The sequence below is a fragment of the Pelmatolapia mariae genome, linkage group LG8, assembly GCF_036321145.2.
Source record: "Pelmatolapia mariae isolate MD_Pm_ZW linkage group LG8, Pm_UMD_F_2, whole genome shotgun sequence".
NCBI lineage: Eukaryota > Metazoa > Chordata > Actinopteri > Cichliformes > Cichlidae > Pelmatolapia > Pelmatolapia mariae.
The window spans coordinates 10939170-10957452 of NC_086234.1; the positions used below are offsets into that span (position 1 = coordinate 10939170).

General features: G+C 39.4%; 1 protein-coding gene across 2 annotated transcripts in view; it reads right to left on the reverse strand.

The window, feature by feature from the left end:
• ptprea (protein tyrosine phosphatase receptor type Ea) overlaps positions 1 to 18283 on the reverse strand; it is a 58592-nt gene that overhangs the window by 20138 nt on the left and 20171 nt on the right. For both annotated transcript variants that reach the window (XM_063482821.1, XM_063482820.1), the window contains exon 2: positions 12689 to 12943. The gene's annotated coding sequence lies outside the window, so the exon portion shown is untranslated. The remainder of the gene's footprint in view (positions 1 to 12688; positions 12944 to 18283) is intronic.

The window sequence follows — 18283 nt, forward strand, 5'->3', positions numbered from 1 at the left end:
ATGACTAATCTGTGCTGCTTTACCACACACATCTTTAAAAAAAAATGAATGCTACATATAGTGGACTGGGTTAGTGGACACTGACAGGAAAGATAATGTTATTGCTCATACTCTTTGACAGAGTGCAAAGGCTGATTTCTGGCTCTAACTCATGTATCTTTCTGTGGTTTTGTGCAACTACAGGAAATTGTTTAATATGAGACACGCCATATGAGAGTAAGTTAAAGAGAACATGGAACATGTAATTTACAGAGAAGTCACAGCAGGAAAAATCAGTATCACATTAAATTTTTAAGCCCGCACTACTTTCTTGATTTTTCTAATAATTTGTTTTTTTGTTGTTTTTTTAAATCTATTAAGAAGTTTACGGTCACTGTCAAAACCGAACCTTATTTCTTTAGCATGCCTACACATTAGTGGGCACAATCCTTGTTTCAGGGATTAAGTGCATTTAAGGCCAATCTGAGACAGCACAGACCTTTAGGGAAAAATGTCTTTTTTTTGCATTCTCTCTACCACAACTGAGCAGGGAAACGCTAAACAAGATTTTGTGTTAACGGAACTATAAATTTACCAACTTGATTTTGGACAAACTTAAATACAAAAGACCCAAATTTGACATTTCTCGTAAAAATCCTGTTAGGAAGGAATTACTTCACAGCTGAGTTGAGTCAGGCATCTGCTTTGAAGGCTTTCTAGCAACATTTCTTTAGAGATTTTTCAGGAAACTCTTTAGAGAGATTACACATCTAATTTGGTCTTAGAATGCCTTGGAATCTCAAGAGGAAATGACAAACATTGCTATGACACAATATGTCTGAATAACCTCGCCTACAGCACTTTGGTCAACCTGTGTAGTTAAATGTGCTTATAAATAGATTTACTTGACCTGACTATTTCCTGTATGTGTTCCTTGCCATATAAGAAATCATTTTATCATAATACCATAAAACTGATTCACCTAAAAGTCACCACTATGGAAACTGTTAGCAGAGACCTTTGGCACCTGGTGTGCACTGTGTGAGTCACAACTGATTTGACTGATTATACCCTGCTTCCTCTGAAAACCAGCATACTTCATAACATACACACACATGCCCAGATATCAGTAAGACAAATCACACAAATATAAAGAATAAAGTCAGGCCACTACAGGCTTGCCACCGCATCTTCATTCTAACTCTAAAAATGAAAAATGTAAGGAAGCCCCTGGTGACATGAGTGGTAAAAATATTGTTGTGAGGCAACAAGATCAGTGACTCCTGGCTATGAGCTAACAAGGCGTGGGAACGTGATAGCTGAATTGTGTTCACATCTTAATAATGCGTGGCCACAAGATACAGATTTTGTTGTTTACAGACCACAGCTGGAGAGCTCTGTAGAGATAATATCGCGTGAAGCAAAAACATCTTGTGGCGACGCGGCAATATTTTCCTTATTCATGTCACCAGGGAGGCTTTGTAAAAAGGCGATGTGGGAATTCTGAGTCATGGTGAATCTATTCCCAAATCAGTAGTCTGATAAATGTTTTTCCCTGACACAGTTGTGTTTTGGAGGATGAGCTATTGCTCTCTGTGGAATTGTGTTTTCCTTGTGGTGTGCTCCATGTTCTGTCATTCTTTCAGTCTAGGTTTAAAAAAAACCCACCACAGAAGTGACATAATGATACCCCTGGTCTTCCATTGTCTCACTAATTAGCCTTAGGATCTTAACTGTCAGAAAGACAAGCTTGTTACAATTAGAAGATAAGACAGAGAAATTGGCTGTCCTTGCATTTGACAGGAAACACGGTGTTCTCGGGACTGTCAGTTCTACTGAACGTGGCTTCTCTGGGCACAGAGTCTCTCTGTCCATTCAGATACATCAGCTTGGGAATTCAGAAAATGGGTTGTGGGTGTAGGGGTGATGTGACAGGCTGAAGAGGCGGGAGGTACACTGTGTCCTTCGAGCAAAATTATGCCAGACTGTTTACCCTTTAGGCCACAAGTTTTTTTATAGCCAAAACCTGCAGGGCAGATTATTAAAAGGGGAAAAAAGTTATCTCAGGCCTTCTATTTATTGCTTCCTGCACAGTTCTGCTAAACTTAAACGTCATCAACTTATTTATAACTCAGAAATGCCCTATTTAAGACTACATTTTGGGAGAAAATTAAACAATCAATACCAATCTCATGTCTGTCAGTTAATTTAACCTTCTATCACAAAAAAAATTAGCTTAGCTAAAGACAACAGGAGAGACACTGTGCACACCATGGTCGTGCAGGTGCTAGTGTCGAGCCAGCCTGTACTTCAAGAGATTTGACAACCAAACACCACACAGTAGATCAAATTTTGTATCCAGCAATTTTGCCAGATTTTTGACACCAAATACATGAAACGTCTTCAAGCTTGAATACAGTTATTAGACATAGTGTAGCTCTGACTAAATGTAAGTAAGCATGTAGATAAATAATTTAAAAATCTACATCCACCAGTCTTTTAAGCTCCGCTTGAGTCCAACTAACACAATTTTCAACATCCATGTGGACATCTGCCTGCCCGATGGCGTTTTCTTCTGACCAAGTGAGATTTTATTTTACAATGCAAAGTAAGAAAGCCCTTCAGGTATTATTACAGGAATGTCGCCTTGTCCCTGGTGTCCACAGCTGCTTTTGTACGTGTCTGCATCAGTGTACAATACCCACTTAAAGCCAACACTCTGCTATCTGTGACTTTACACTTAAAAGAAATCTTCTCAAACTTCCTACTAGAATATTAACCTGTGTCACAAAATATCAAAATAATCATTGATATTTGTACTGAATGTACTCATTTACACAATAAATACGACCATAAATATAAGTAGGTAATACTTTCTTATAATAAATTCTGGAAATCAGTAGAGGTCTGTGCTGGATGATAATAAAATAAGTAAATTATATGCATATCTGCAGAATAATGCGCTTTGGGTTTTTCCTCTGTGCATGTGTTATTGTGGTAAAAAACATCACTAAAACAGACGCGGTTAGCAGGTGGCAGTGCCAACACACTTAAATTGTGGTTGTTACGAGAATAAAAGTGATCAGGTGACTTTGTGCATTTTCTTTTTTAGGCTGCTCTTTTGCGGTAGTACCACAACAGAACTCAACAAGCACTATTCATCCAGAAAGCTGCAAGACCTGTCCTGTGTGACATGCTGTGGTTAGTTCTGTATCTGTGTAAAGTTTTTATTGTAATATTTTGCCATCAGGGTAGAAAGGTGCAGAAAAAAGGAATAGGTGTGAAAATAAAGGGTGATATTGCAAGTTGTATGATTATGTTTCGCAAGCTTCTAAACAAATGATTTTTCTGTGGGTGTTTGTGGACTGAAACCTAGAATAGTTCAACCGCTCCATCGATTTTAATCATTTCCTAAAATGTTTATTCTATAGTGACATCCCCAGCTTTTAGTGAAATGCAATAAAATGTTATAGTGTTTGGGTACCTAACTTACAGAACGTCATAAAGCCCCCTAAATGTGCAGAATGCAAGTGTTAAATCAACCAGTTTTGACCAGAAAACACGGTCAACAAGTTGACACTTTCTATTTGAGTAAGTCGGCCTGTGACACGTCTCGCTGTCTCTGTGGTCTCAGTCACTGGGGAGCTGCAGTGTATAAACCTGGGCTGGGTTAGCTATTTAAAGGACAGTGCACTACATTGACAGAGGAAATGGTGCTGGAGTGTCCATCTGTGCGCACAGATGTGCAGAGGCTTCTCGCACAATGTAACCTAGTTACACAAGGTTTTCAATGTTTTTTTAAACTTCTGCTTCACTTTGCTTTCAAGACAACATACAAGGTTTTAAACTCTGACTGCTTCACGATTTACTCCATGCAAATGTTTAAAATGAAACTGCAGGAGCCCGGCCTTCTCCATTTCTGACCCATGACTTCTCCATTAGAATTCAGTATAAGATTTCAGTTATTATACCACCAGTTTGTTTCAATATGTATAAAGGTGTTGTTCAAATTGTGTTTCCATGGCAACCTGATCAGCAGTGCTGCCACCAGCGTGGCACCTGTTGGATGTTGAACATGTACGCTTCATTTTTTTTTAAAGAAAAGAAAACCCTGCACAGAGACACACAATGAAAAACTGAAAAGCTGACGTCAATCCAGCCTTTTGTTTCATAAAGAAAAGTGCCTTTTAGTAAAAAGTGTAAGAGGGAGTTTTAATATTTAACATGCCTGGACACAATTCATGACCCTGGTTATGGGCACTTTTAATTCTGTTTCATATTTATTTAACATAAAAGTCTAGACACTGATTTACAGATTTGCCTGCAAGTCTTACTAAAATACACAAAATCTCTGTCAGTTTTCTCAAGACTCCTCCAACATGATCAGGAGTTAAGCAACCAAATCTGGCACAAAGGTACATCTTAGGCACTTGAAGGTTCTTATCCATAGCAGATATTATAACATCATCATGTTGCCTAGCAACCACCTACTACTGTGTCATGTTATAAAAACACTGTATTGTCATTTATCATATCGCATTTTCATTTCATGGCAATAAAATCTCATTTACACCCACAAAACTTGAATATTATGATATCTGATATATTATTATGCCGCCACATTGCCTGGCAACCACATAACAATGGTTGAAAATTGCTAAAATGATGTTTATGTGGTAGAAGAGGGCAGGATCATGTACTAGTAAATGAAAATATTCTGATTCTAACTAGAATCACCTTTCATGTGCGCTAAAATACAAATTAATAGCATTTTATTGAGGTCAGGTATCAGTCAGTAGAGGTCTAATGAAGGCTAATGAAAATTAGAAAACTGGAGGAAAAAAGTTTCATTTACTGTGTGTAAATTTATCTTCACTAAGTTCTATACGGAACTTATGATAAACCAAAAGTTTATCTGATTCCTTGATCAGCTACAGATTCTAAGTCAATGAAAAGTTGAACATGTGTCAAAACTGAAGTATAACAGCATGAAAAAAGGAAAATGGTAAAGCCATTCACCACACTACTGGTCCTTAAAGTATGACAGTCTAAAGTTGCAAGTGTTGTAGCACACCTAAAATCCAGAAAATCCACAAGGGACCCACCCAATCTTACATCTTTACTCCATCCGAGATAGAGTTCCTTGCAAGATTACCAGCTTTAATTTACTTTTACTTTTTATATAAATGAATAAATTATCTTGAATATGTAACTATACATACTTGTGATCAATTTCAAACTGAATTTCTATTGTTACTGTGGCCCACAAGGGGGACCCGAGTCACACTTTTGGAATCGCTGGTCTAAATTACACCAGCTAGGTTCAGTGCAACCAGAGATAAGTAAAGATAAAGCCATTTATTATTAATGTTATTAGTTTGGGAGTAACAAGCAGTGCAGAGTAACAAAATGCACTTTAAAGAGACTCTAGTCAATCAAGAACATGGGATGATTTATGGTTTATATTAGCACAGTGTGCTAAAGGTATCAAGATAAGATAAGTCCAGCTTGGTTGCTCACTATCACTGTATATAAAAGATGAATGTAGCCATCATGATATCACCCAAGTCCTCTTTTAAGCTTCAGCTGACTGGCATCATCTTGTATTTGTGAACACATGTCACAAGAAAGAGGTGACTCAAACTGAAAAAACAAGGCATACTGCAGGCTCATACAGGAGCAACTGTCAATAACATGGTAGACTCACCCTTAAACATAACCTTCTTTACTGTAAATGTGACCATAATTTACAAAATCAACACAATTTTGTATTAAATATTCATCCTAACTATGAATTGTGACCATAAATCCATCAAGGAGGTGTTTCCTGAGGTAATTTTATCAGACTTCTGTCCAATGAGCCTTCTCTTTGCAACCCCCTGCTGACCATTAGAAAGAATGCACGTTTGAGACACTGGCTTAGCTTTTTGGATGTGCATATCCCAAGTATGTTGCTAATCACTAACCAGAGCCAGCTATAATTACAAACCATTCAGCACTGAATGCATTAAGCATCCATCAAGTTTATGAGATTATAAGATGCAGTTCAGTACTTTGTCACACTCTGCGGTATCTCACACTATCTATAGCACCATTTTACAGTAACAACTCTAGCTCTGCAGCACTGCTCTCTTTGCAGTGTGGGTTTCTCCCCTCTTGTGTTCCTAGCATTGTCATTAATCAGTTTGTACCTCCTTTCCCAAGGCGCTCAGATGCCGTGGTAGCGGTAATGACCTTGGGGACCCGCTGGCTCCACTCCGCAGTGTCAGCCTTCTACCTCTATGTGAACAAATGCATCATCTCCTACAGAGATCCAAGTTGTGTGAAAAAGCATGTACGTGTTTATCCTGTTATGTATAAATGCATAAGGCATTGTGTACTTAGCAAAATAGCAAAGAGAAAACCCTGTTACCCATTGCCAGGGGAAGAGAGTTATAGCTGGTTGCCAGGTTGAGGCCAAAACATCCTGCTGACTGAGACGTGGCCGTTACTGTGCCTGACCCTAAAGCAATGCCATTAGAGTGCCCTACCTAAAAATAAGAGCTTTTATCTGCTACATATTAGTTAAAAATAACACAGAGTGAGATCAGAAGCGATTATTGATAATCCTCTTAAAAACATTCTGGTCATAACATATCAGAGTAGCTCTCATTTAGCATAGGACTTGATGTCTCCAGTGTTTATAGCATTTAGAAGCTGCCGTCACACTCTGGTGAGGCCTTGAAACCAAGAGCATAATTGGTAGTAAATATTTACTCCAGTCTGGTGTCTGCAGCATACGCCACATCTGAGCGTACACTTTTTGAGTCTCATTTAGTCTGCGTGTTCACACAGCCGTACGTGTCACACACATGCACACAGTCACAGTTAATATTTTCCAAAGAGCCAGTGGGTTTTTAATCATTTCAGATCCACAGATTTGCACGCCTGCACAGATACCCTCCATGCATAAGTTTCTGCACCAAATCTGTTAACAATTGGCAGGCAAGGCGACACTGCCTGCCATGGAATACAAACACATGGAGCCACATAGACACATTCACAAGTGCACAACAGCTACAACAAGGATGCATGGGAAACACATGTGCCGGTGCCCGTTTGAGAACCGCCGTGTCAGAAATAATTTTGCTAGTGGTCGATCATCTACAACATGTGTGTCTATGTGTTTGTCTGAGCAGGTGGAAAAGGCGCCCTGTGAGACTCTCATCATGTCCTCCCAGCCCCTTATATCTTCCAACCTGACAGAGTTGAACACCGCAGCATCCATCTTTCTCCCATCCTGACACCTCTGGGATGTACCTCCTCCCCTCTTTCAATTATTCGGAGGCAGGGCAATTATGGGCTCGAATCAGAGCCACCCATAGTCTGAGTAATGCATGGCAGCTGGGCTGCAAGTGACAAAACGGGCTTGTGACACTTCTCATTGCACAGCAACTTGGTGATTATCCCCTCTCTGCTATGAACAGGTAAAAGACACGCAGAAGGAAAGAGAGACAAGAAGAAGCAGCCAGTCAGTAATATGACATATAGCAATCTTTTTGTTAACCTGTAGGGCCATTAAAAGCACAAAGTGTAACATATAGTGGTCAAATAAGGACCTAAATTACTGTATATGAGGCAACCATTTGTTGGGTTCTTTGTATTTGAGTGTATGCTCAGCCTACATTACTTGAAAATACATTACTTCCAAGATAATTATGGTATTTATCAATCTGGATCCATCATGAGAGTCAAGAGGTGATTAAGCGGGGAGAAAGCAGCTCCAGACTCCATTCAGAGGCTCTACATGGCAACATATTTAGAGCTCTTGCTATATTACGTTTGCTTTTAATAGAAATTGTCTTACACTGACATACTGTTTAGCAGTGGAAAGCTATTGCTGTCATACAAAGCTTCTGCATGTCCACACAATAATAATTCAGTTAGATTCTCTTTTATGGGTCTAGCTGTTCTGATGCATTTAATAGAAAGAAATCAATTGAGAAACTTCAGACTTTCTGAGTCTAAGCCTCAGCAGTTGCCTTTATTCAGCAAACATCTCAGCAAAAGCTATAAAGAAAATGATGACTACCGGTCACATTATGGAAAGTTAACCTCTTTAACTGACTGTAAATTTGTTTTGGGAGGTTTTATGGTCAATAAAAGTGATTAGACAGATGAAGCTGTAGTTACATGTGGAAAAACAACAGCTGAGTCAGATGCCATCTGGGAATCAGGTTTTAAAGAGTAATTCGGCCAAACAGACTCCCTCCCCTGACAATGTATGCCTCATCCCTATGTCATGTTATCCAAGCGTAGAAATAACAGGCAATTGAAAAATTCTGTGGGAAAGAGCAAACCCACTTCATTCAGATGAACTCAAATAAAGTGCAGTGTTAGTGCCTGTAATGATGAGTCCACAAAGCTTTTCTTCTGGTATGGGAGTTATTTAACATCCGCATGGACGCAAAGACTTGGATTAAAAACAGACCTAGCTCTCAGAGGAAGAATGCCCTCCAGAGAAGGGGGTGTTCTTGCACAGAACCCCATTTTTTCAGACACAGACAGACAGATAACCACACTCCTTTGGGATCTTCACAGGGCAGACAAGATCTATCCCCCAAAATATCCTTTCATTACCACAAGAAGGATGGGGAGGAGGGAGTTAGGGCAGCAGTGGAGAAACAAGTGATAAGCACCGCTGCGGGAGAACAAAAAGCCACTTGATTCTGAGCGAGGAAAAGAGAGGAGGGACCAGAAGGGATAAGTGAAAGGCTCACGCTGAGAGGATGAGGAGCCTGCCTCTGCTGCTCTGCGGAGATTGAGCAGACGTGTCTGCTCAGTGCAGACGCAGACCTTAAAATCCTTCTCTTTAGAACAATCCTTTCAATAAGCGACACCATGACTGTGTCTTTCGGTTTCTGTCATGTCTCTTGACTGTCTGCAGGAAGAGCTAAATTTTACTCTTGCACAGTTCCAGTTGCCATAGCAAAATTGCTCCTCAATGAGAGATGTTATTCATCTTCAGGAATAACAGTCACTTGAACCTCTTTGTCACACACCTGGTGACAAACATATAGAAAAACAAAACACACCAGTCTTTTGTCTCATAATCCTGAATTTAGAAAGTCAGAATGTGCACTGACTGCTTTCTTCTTCTTCTTAAAAAGAAGAAAGCAACAGTCTTCCTTTTAAGAGTGAAAGAGGAAGCATACTAATTATGTTACCCAAACTTGAACCTAACAAATTTTCACAATCCTCTTTCATGGGATCACCGCCTGTGCTGAGCATATTATGAGCACCACTTTGTTGATTAAGATTGTGTAACCTTTTTATTTGGCCTGAATCCTATAGAAATATGAGTCATTCACTGAGGCCTTGGGCACCATAGTGAGCCTCATTGTCCTTGCTCCTAAGCAGGCTTGTTGCACAAGTGAGCAAACACACATACACACACACATGAGCCTAAGTCGAAAGCCTCTTGGAAAAAGGAAGTGCAACATCCAGTCTCCGTACTGCTGACAAAAGCTTGTTGAGACAGGCCAGTATGCTAGCTATCCTGTTGCTAATAACTCTTGACAGAGGCATGACAGTGCATCAGAAACCATAGAGGTGGCCATGACATACTGGGTATCACTAAATCTCGGCAACAGACAAACACTTTTGATCAGCAGGTCACAAACGTAACAAATAGGTGAGATCTCGGCTTTGCTAATGCCCACACCCATGAAATGGGTCGGACAGCTGTGGAGCACTACTGATAGAAGTTTACACACTGTTTGGGAATAATTTCCATATCTGCCTTTTTTCAACTCTGAACAAAACCTTTGCAGTGCTCTGAACCAGGTGAAAACAAAAGTCTACGCACAATTATTCTGTGACCATGGCCTGTTTTTCAATCGTGAAAAGACATTTGAAGGCTGAAAAGCCATAAGAGACTGTAGCGATATGTAGCTGTAAATATAATGAGTAGGGGGGGAAAATGCTTTGATAAAAGTTGAAAGGGCATTACAACCTTCCAAGAAGAAAAAAAAGTCCTTGCTGTTATGGAAGCAGTTCAAAAATTCCTATAAAATGCAATTTTCCTCCTTCAAATCAACTCTGGAAGGTTCAGATTCCCAGCACCTGACACGTACAATCTGGGTCATACTACTAATAAAAGCTACTGTTTTCGCACATAATTCATTGTGTATGTAGGGCTACATGTGTGTGCATGTCTGTGCTTATGTGTGTTTCTGCAGTGTAAGCACATGCTGTCCTCCATCTGCTGTTTGATAGAGACTGTTTCCTTTCCTGTGCAGCCAGCCAACCAGCCGGCCTTCCTGTACTGCTCTGCTCCAAAGAGGAAACGGGAGCAAGAGAGACACACACTCTTTACAAACACGCAGGATAAGATACGTACACTGCAGCTGGAAGCACAATGATGATTTAACCACACATTGTACCACAAAAACGCATGTAGATAGTCTCTCGATTCTCTCTCTCTCTCCTTCCTCCCATCTCAGGCTTGTCTTCCTTTCTGCCCTTGAATGCATTGTTCTCCTTTTCCTTATTTGAATCACCATTACTCACTACAATATTTCAACTGCACAAAAACAAAGCAGAGTGCCAAATAAAAGAAAAGTCAAAAGCATGGATTTTGTGGCGCTTTTGCAGCTGTAAAATCTGCAGTAAGTTACAGGATCTTCTGTCACTTAAACAACTGAAAATAAAGAGCTGTGCTACTGCAAAGAGGTACAAATAATTAACTGAAAATGGCTTGCTGTACACCCGCCTTTACCTGACATATTTTACCTCATCAGATAACAGGATATTGATCCTTTTTCCTTTTTTTTTTACTTATCACCGAAATTTTCTTGTAACTGCTTCGCTCATACTGAGCAAAGATTTAAAGCGGTGACATTTGATTTAAGTGTATAAAAAGGTTTGTTTTTACACTTTCATGGTGGTTCCCCCCATGGTTTACCTTTGTGTGCATTGTGTCTTTGTTTTACAGTAAAGAAGTTCTATATTAATTTAATTTGTGGTTGTGAGTGTGTGCATGAATATTTGTCTGCACTGCTGTGTGCATGTTGTACACACATGAACTAGATGGGCTAGTAATGAAACACATGTGTGGTTAACCAGCCGGTTACCAGTCAGTCTGATTCCAATCCCTGGCCTGTCGATTGGTTCACGTGCAGCAGGTTTGCTAAAAACTGGCATCTTTATATCTTATATTTTTATACTCGTGTCCATTAACATGTGCTGTCTCTATTACATATGGTTTAGCTCACTGGGTTGAGCAGGTGACTCATATATAAAGGTAATGCAGAAGGCCCCTTTGTGGTCATAACACATAAGTGGTAAAAGCTAATAAAGCCCTAAAAATATATTTAAAAAATGCTACTGGTTAGCTATCTAATATGAAGAACATTAGATGTTGCTCTTCCATATGTGGTTAGCTGCTGGAATACTAATCTTGGATGTGTTTGCAAGCTTCTGTAGTTAGCCAATGCACCTACAAACATAAATCTATTCCACTATAATAAAACTTGAACATTGTAAAAAAAAAAAAAAAAAAAAAGGTTTTTACTCAGTTTACAGAAATGTAAAAGCTTAGCTTTTTGACTTCGTAAAAGAGTTTTCCCACTCGTCCTCTGTGGTGTTTTTGCCTCGTTAAAGGCTCTGTTGTTTGGTCTGTTTTCTTTACCCTGTTTTATGCATCTCACCACCCCTCAGCTTTCAAGCTTTGTGCACAATACAATATCAACTGTGAGCCGCAGGACTTAATTGTCCTCTGTATCAAAGGTGGACAAGACACATTCCTTTTTGTCTGGATTCACTTCCATGCCTGTCTTCATTAGTTCTCCTCTCATGCCTTAAACAGTGAGTCTTCAGTGTTAGCACTGCCCACTTTAATGTCACAACACAATTCTGCAAGCAGAAAATATGAGGTTCATAATACTTTTTAAAGGGCAAGACAATCAAATCTAACCAGAACAAGGTGCTAATCGGGTTTCTCTTATTATTATTACAAAAAAGTGACTTTGATGCGTTCCAGACTCCTGGTTGCATGCAGGGCTTTTCTTGCTAAGAGATTCTTTTTTTTTTCCCCAAAGACATGCTTGTTAGGTTAATTGGTGATTCTAAATTGGCTGTAGGTGTGGTTGGCTCTCTGCATCTCTCTCTGTGAGCTCTGTGATACACTGGTCATCTGTCGAGGCTATACCCTGCCTCTCACCACATAACAGCTGGAACAGGCTCCAGCCCCTCCTGACGTTCACTCATTGCTTTTAACTGTAGGTGAAACGATTGCACTTATGTGCTTAGTCTACTCCCTAAAGTCCATTTTCAGCCAGAAAAAAAAAACCCTGGCAAATTCATACTGAAAATACAAACGACAGCATTTTATACTCTGTATACTCATACCCTTTTAATTTGCACTAAGCTGACCAGGCTTTAACAGCAATGCACCATGGTGCCACTTCCTGTTTGTACTGTTTACTAGCTGATGCAGACAAAAGCTGGAGCCATGAATATCCAGATTGAGGAAGTCACTGAATGACCAAGATGCAGTGCAGTAAAATGTCTATTAATATACAAAGAAAATGAAAAGCCCTGTACCAAGCAAAAGATGTGAAACACTAATCTCAACAGTGAAAAGATTTATTTTTTTTAAACATAAGTCAGCAGCTGCTATACAGAGTACAAATGGTCAGATTGCAAAGGTCACAATGTGCTGAATTACCTGGATGAGTTTTAATTCAGTGTAAGCCTTTCCTCGTATCCATAATAGCAGGTCACATGGTTCTGATCGATTCGAGTGGTCACATTGTTGTAGTTATCTCCAGGGAGTAGTTAGACAGAAGAAGGCATGTTGGAGTGACGTGAATCCCTGGATCACTTGTGGGTCTCAGCTTTTCACTTCCAGGAGTTTATCAAGCAGGAGTCAGCCAAAATGTTTGAGGAGCAGCACTGTAAGCCTTAAAGGGATTCTCACCACCTTTATTTTAGGAGAGAGGGAGAAGGACACAGAATACATTAAACAATTGACAACACTGCTAAGACAGAGAGAAACAAGAGGACAAGAAACTAGAGGATGAGGAAGGGGTGATGTAGTTCCTGTCTTAAGCAGAAATGGTATGTGGCAAGCAGGAGAGTACAAATTTCAGGGGATAGCTTCCTCAAAGTAATGAGTAATGGTACTGTATATAGACAGTAACACCTTGCCTTTCATCCATAATGATGCTATTTAGCTTTGATGTAAATTGAGAAGGAAGCATGAACACTGTCTTCATAAAAAAAAAAAGAATGGTGGAGATGGCACAAAGTCCAAGACAGTGGTAATGGATGGCAATGCACAGAATCCACACACACTGGGAAAAAACTTTCATTAGTTTATTTTTGGGAAGTCCCATTTTGCAAGCCATCTATAATACAAATTACTCTTTCAAAACAAGCAAACACCTACTCACAGAACACTTGGTATCCCAGCTCACCTCATTTGCAAATTTAAAAAAAAAGCCTCCACATCTTTTCTATATGTGCCAGAAATGGAGCATAGGTTTACATAAATCCACCTCATGTATGTCTGCCAACACATTTATTTTCATCCATTTTTAACAATTTTAGTCTGAATGTGTGAGAAAATCCTCCGTTACCCATGGGAGACCTGAAAGGAGTGTATAAAGAAGGAGGGGAGGATGGGTGAAGAAATGGGGACAAGGAGCATAATTTATCTACCTGAAAACACAGAACAGCCAAAGAATCTGGGGGAAGCTTTTTTTTTTTTGTTTATGTGGAAACCTTATAAATACAGTTTCACCTTCAGCTGAAGGATTCTTGGATAAAACTTTAATTCTTAAAAATCAAATTTCTAAAACAAAAAAAGAAAGAAAAAAAACACAGAAGAAAAGAAAAGAAAAGATTTCTGCAGTTTTCACTTGATAGCGATGGGGAGCATGCATGCCGAGTGGTTGCTATGGTGACTGTCACGTCTAGCCGTGTGAAAGGAAGGTGCGGATGGAGGGGTTTCTCTCCCTCTCTCTGGCTGTTACAATAAACTAATAGAAACATCTCCTAAAGCCCTATCCTTGTTCCGCCCTTTCCCACTGGAAAACAGGCAGTCAACATTTGCTGTAATAAATGAATTGCCACACTTCAGGATTCCCATGATAATCAAATAACAGCACAAGCCAGAACATCCAGATTCAGGCAGGACAGAGTGGAACAGAAACCAAATTCCGCCCCCAAAAAGGAAAGATCATATTGTTAAGTCTGCACAATACAGTTTTAGATTATAACAAAGTTCCTGGGAAGCACCATGAGAGACTGCTTTAAATCTCATATCGTCTCCAAGTGCATAAATAAATAATATAAGGTCTGACAGTGTGGAGCCAGATCAAGCAAACTGTTGAATAATAGAAGAACCTTCCTGTAATGCAATCAGATGCAGTGAGAGCAAAAGACTGCAAACCGTGAAAGCTGCTAAAAGCAGAATACAAACGTGTACAACTTTGTACGTGTAAAACTGAATTACTGTGAAAAGCAGTAATACATCAAAAATTTTGTGTCAGATACAATATTTAACCCAATCTCTTACGGGGCACATGAAAAAGGCAAAGAATGCATAGTTGTGACAGGTGGGGGAAAATATGGTGAAGTGAGTCAGTCAATCGTGTGTGCACATTTTATTATTGTTATTTAAAAAAATGTCTTGTTCTCCACTACAGCTGCAAAATAAATATCATTTAAACTAAAGCAAGGCCAATATAACCAATTGTATTTAGCAAGCCAGGTTGTCCGTGATGACTGCATACAGCTATCACTTCGTCAAACAGTGCATGCGATAAAACAGCCCATAAATAATCAGTCGTACTTGTCAGATAAAATATGCTAGGGTACGAAATCATTTGCACACCTAGAGGGGTATAAAATAAATTCTGAGCTCAATATGCATTATAAGTAAACACAGCCAAAAGGTCATGTGTTCCACAAAGATACGCAAACAACAGCTCGGCTACTGGGATTAAAAGCAAATAGAGTTAAAACCTTAGTCAAACAGGAATATATATAGAAAAGAAACTTAATAAAAAAATAATCTTCCACTCTGATGTTCATCTCAGTGAGGAACAGATTGTGCGAGTGCAACATATGTGCTTTTCCTGCAGGTGTAAGATTTACAGCTCTGCACCAAATCACGCATACAGCTGTCATTTTCCCTGCCAAAGCCTGTTAAGTTCAACCCAAATAGAACCAAGGTGACAAACAGCAGGTCAAACACAGATGGACACCTATATGTATGTAGCAGACATCTTTGACTCATCTACCTCTCCAGGGTTGTGGTCAATCAGATTAGAGCATCACACTGAGATTTCCGAGTACACTAACACAAATCCATTTATAGAGATAAGCTCTGCGGGCAGCTACTCCCATCACACACACACACACATGCACACACGCACACACACACACGCACACACACACACACACACACACACATAGAATGAGAGAGGAGAGAGATGTCACTTCACCCTAGCTGCTATCGGGCCCCAGCATCAGTCCAGCACAAAAGTCCTCTCTGACCTGCCACTATGTGTCACTTCCAAAAACACAAAGCCTCTATCAACAGTTCACGACCTTCCCAAAGACTAATAAAGACTGATTCATTTCCAAGCAATAAGGAAAATATGACGTTTGAGTATTTTCTAAGTGCTACGTAATGGAAATTATTAAAATAAAAAGCAATAAGGCGGTGGTAAACTTTAAAAGTTAAGGCCTATAGGAAATGAGAGCTGCAGTTTAGCAGCTGTTTTACAAAGTGTTATAGAAATGTAAAAGTGAGAAGAGTGGCAAGGTGCACTGTGATTTATGGTGTTTAGAGTCAAACTTGAAAGGGACTAAAATCAGCCTTTATGAGAACTGCAGCAGCAGAAATGATAATAAATGGCACTTCAGAAATAAAAGCATGTGTGCCAGCTCTCTCTGATCAGTTATGAATGGAGCCGTGTCCCTGATTAGCCGTCACCACACTGTGGCCTTAATAATCCAGAGCAAGAGGTCAGGCAGGAATGAGGAGTGTGATTTTGTTAGCCGATACTCCCTCGCCTGTCTGTGTCACTTCCAAACACACCGGTGGATCTTGGCATCCAGGTTTGATGAGCACCAGTAAGTGGCCCTCAGCCAAAGTAAGCAGGATATGAATGTGATAAGATCATATAGCAGCTCTTCCAAACTTGGCATTCGGAGTTATAATCAAGCATCTCAAAATTTCCTAAAGGGGCCAGTCAGGACTAGATCCTTTACAGACAGACTGTGGATGGCCACATCGATACTGATATTTATTTAGTGGACAGCTAAATGAGAAGTCTGATTTAATACGCACCTGTGGCTCTCTCAGATCGAAAACCAATACCGTGATAGGGCACTAAATTACCCAGAGCTCAGTACAATTGAGCATCTGTGGGGTGAGATGGAAACAATGAACTTAAAGCTGAACTTAATATAGCAGAAAATAGGTTATTTGCAAGATAAGGATTCGCTGAAGCAAGGCCACCTTTAGCAGAAACTAACACCAACCCTGTGTGTTTGGTCAGCCAAGATTTTCCATTCCGTAAATGATTATCCCTTCATTTCAACCTTTTATTTGGGTCCCACATTAGAAAGAAAGGGACATAAGTGAATGTAAATATGAAATGCCAAAATGCACAAAGAAACCAAAATCAGACAGAACAGAAAGAAAATACAGCATACTTTGTTGAGATATGGGTCACGACCGCTAATGTTATTTTTCCATTGATTTCTGTGGAGATCTTTGGTGTCCTTTCAGATATTAATTTCACATATTTCTAATCAAATTAGTTTCACAATGACATACATTGTTTGTTTTTAGAGAAATTTCTGAGCATCTATTGGATGCTTTGCCCTAACAAAGAAAAGACAATCAATGGATGAAACCTAATAACTGTGCCTGGCTTTTTACATAGGGTAGATCAAAGTTTTCACTTCTCTATTTGGTGACTGTGGAGTAATGTTAACTAAAAAATATGAAAAAACTAAAATTAGATGAGGAAAAAACCTTTTATTTAACTAGAATAAAAATACAAATTTAATGAGAAAAAAAATGAGAACTGAAATGATTTTGTGACAGGAGGAAACAAGGAGTCAGGTCAAATTTGTTATCACAGCTTGCCAGATGAGGTGCTGATGGGCACGTTCATTGAGACTCTTAACTGAAACTACACAAAATGTAAAACAAAAAGTCAAAATGAAACTAGAACTGTAATACAAATCAATAATAATTCTGTGGTGCCTCAGTTTTCTGTTCTAAGCTGAGAATAGGCAAACGGCGTGGTCGATGTGTTGTGCTTTCTGAGATTCTCTCCTGCTTACATTCATTGTAACAAGTGGTATTTGAGTAACTGCTGCCCTCCCTTCAGTCTGGCCATTTTCTTCTTACCTCTGGGCATTTTCTCTGAAAGAAATGCACCCTCACTACATATATATATATATATATTTTGGACAAGTATCCCAGTACATCAACAACAGCAGATCAGTAGTTTGTGAAATACTCATATCAGGCTGTGTGGTACCAACAACCACACCACATTCATATTCACTTAAAACAACTTTGTTTTTCATCATGATACTTGCTTTGAACTTCTTCAAGTCTTTTTGACCATGTCTACATACCTAAAAGCATTGAGTTGCTGTCACGTGATTGGCTAATAAGAGATTTGCATTATCCTTAACAAGCCGTTTGACATGTGTACCTAATAAAGTGGCCGGTGACTGTGTGTACACACATATGCACATATATACACAGACACTTCTGTGAGTAAAATTTAGGTTTTAAATGAACAAACTATTTATATGACTCAGAGTCCACCTCTTTTTAATTGTATTTCATTCGCCTAAGCAACTTAAATTATGGATTGAATTGTGCATTTAGCCCGTCTGTAACAGCGAAAAAAAGAAAAGAAAAAAAGGATCAGTCTGGACAGCCTGTCAACCAAATTCTCAGTCACACAACCCAGACACAACTTGACAGACATAACAGCTGCCCAAAAAACCTTTACAAATCCTCAGTTCATTATAAGTACAGCATGTAAAAACAGTTATTATTCAGCCTTCTATCCAATAATCCGACACACATCCCCACAGTGGCAGTGTCTGTCTTCCTCCTCTCACATCCTTCCCAAAGTTGCTCTCCCAGGAGCCTGGCAGCACCTCAGCCAGAACTGGGTTAAGATTATACAAGATCCCAGCTGAGAATTCCCTGCAAAATTTAAACTCCGTGAACCCCAAGTAGTAAATATTCATGACAGAGAAACAGTGGTATTCC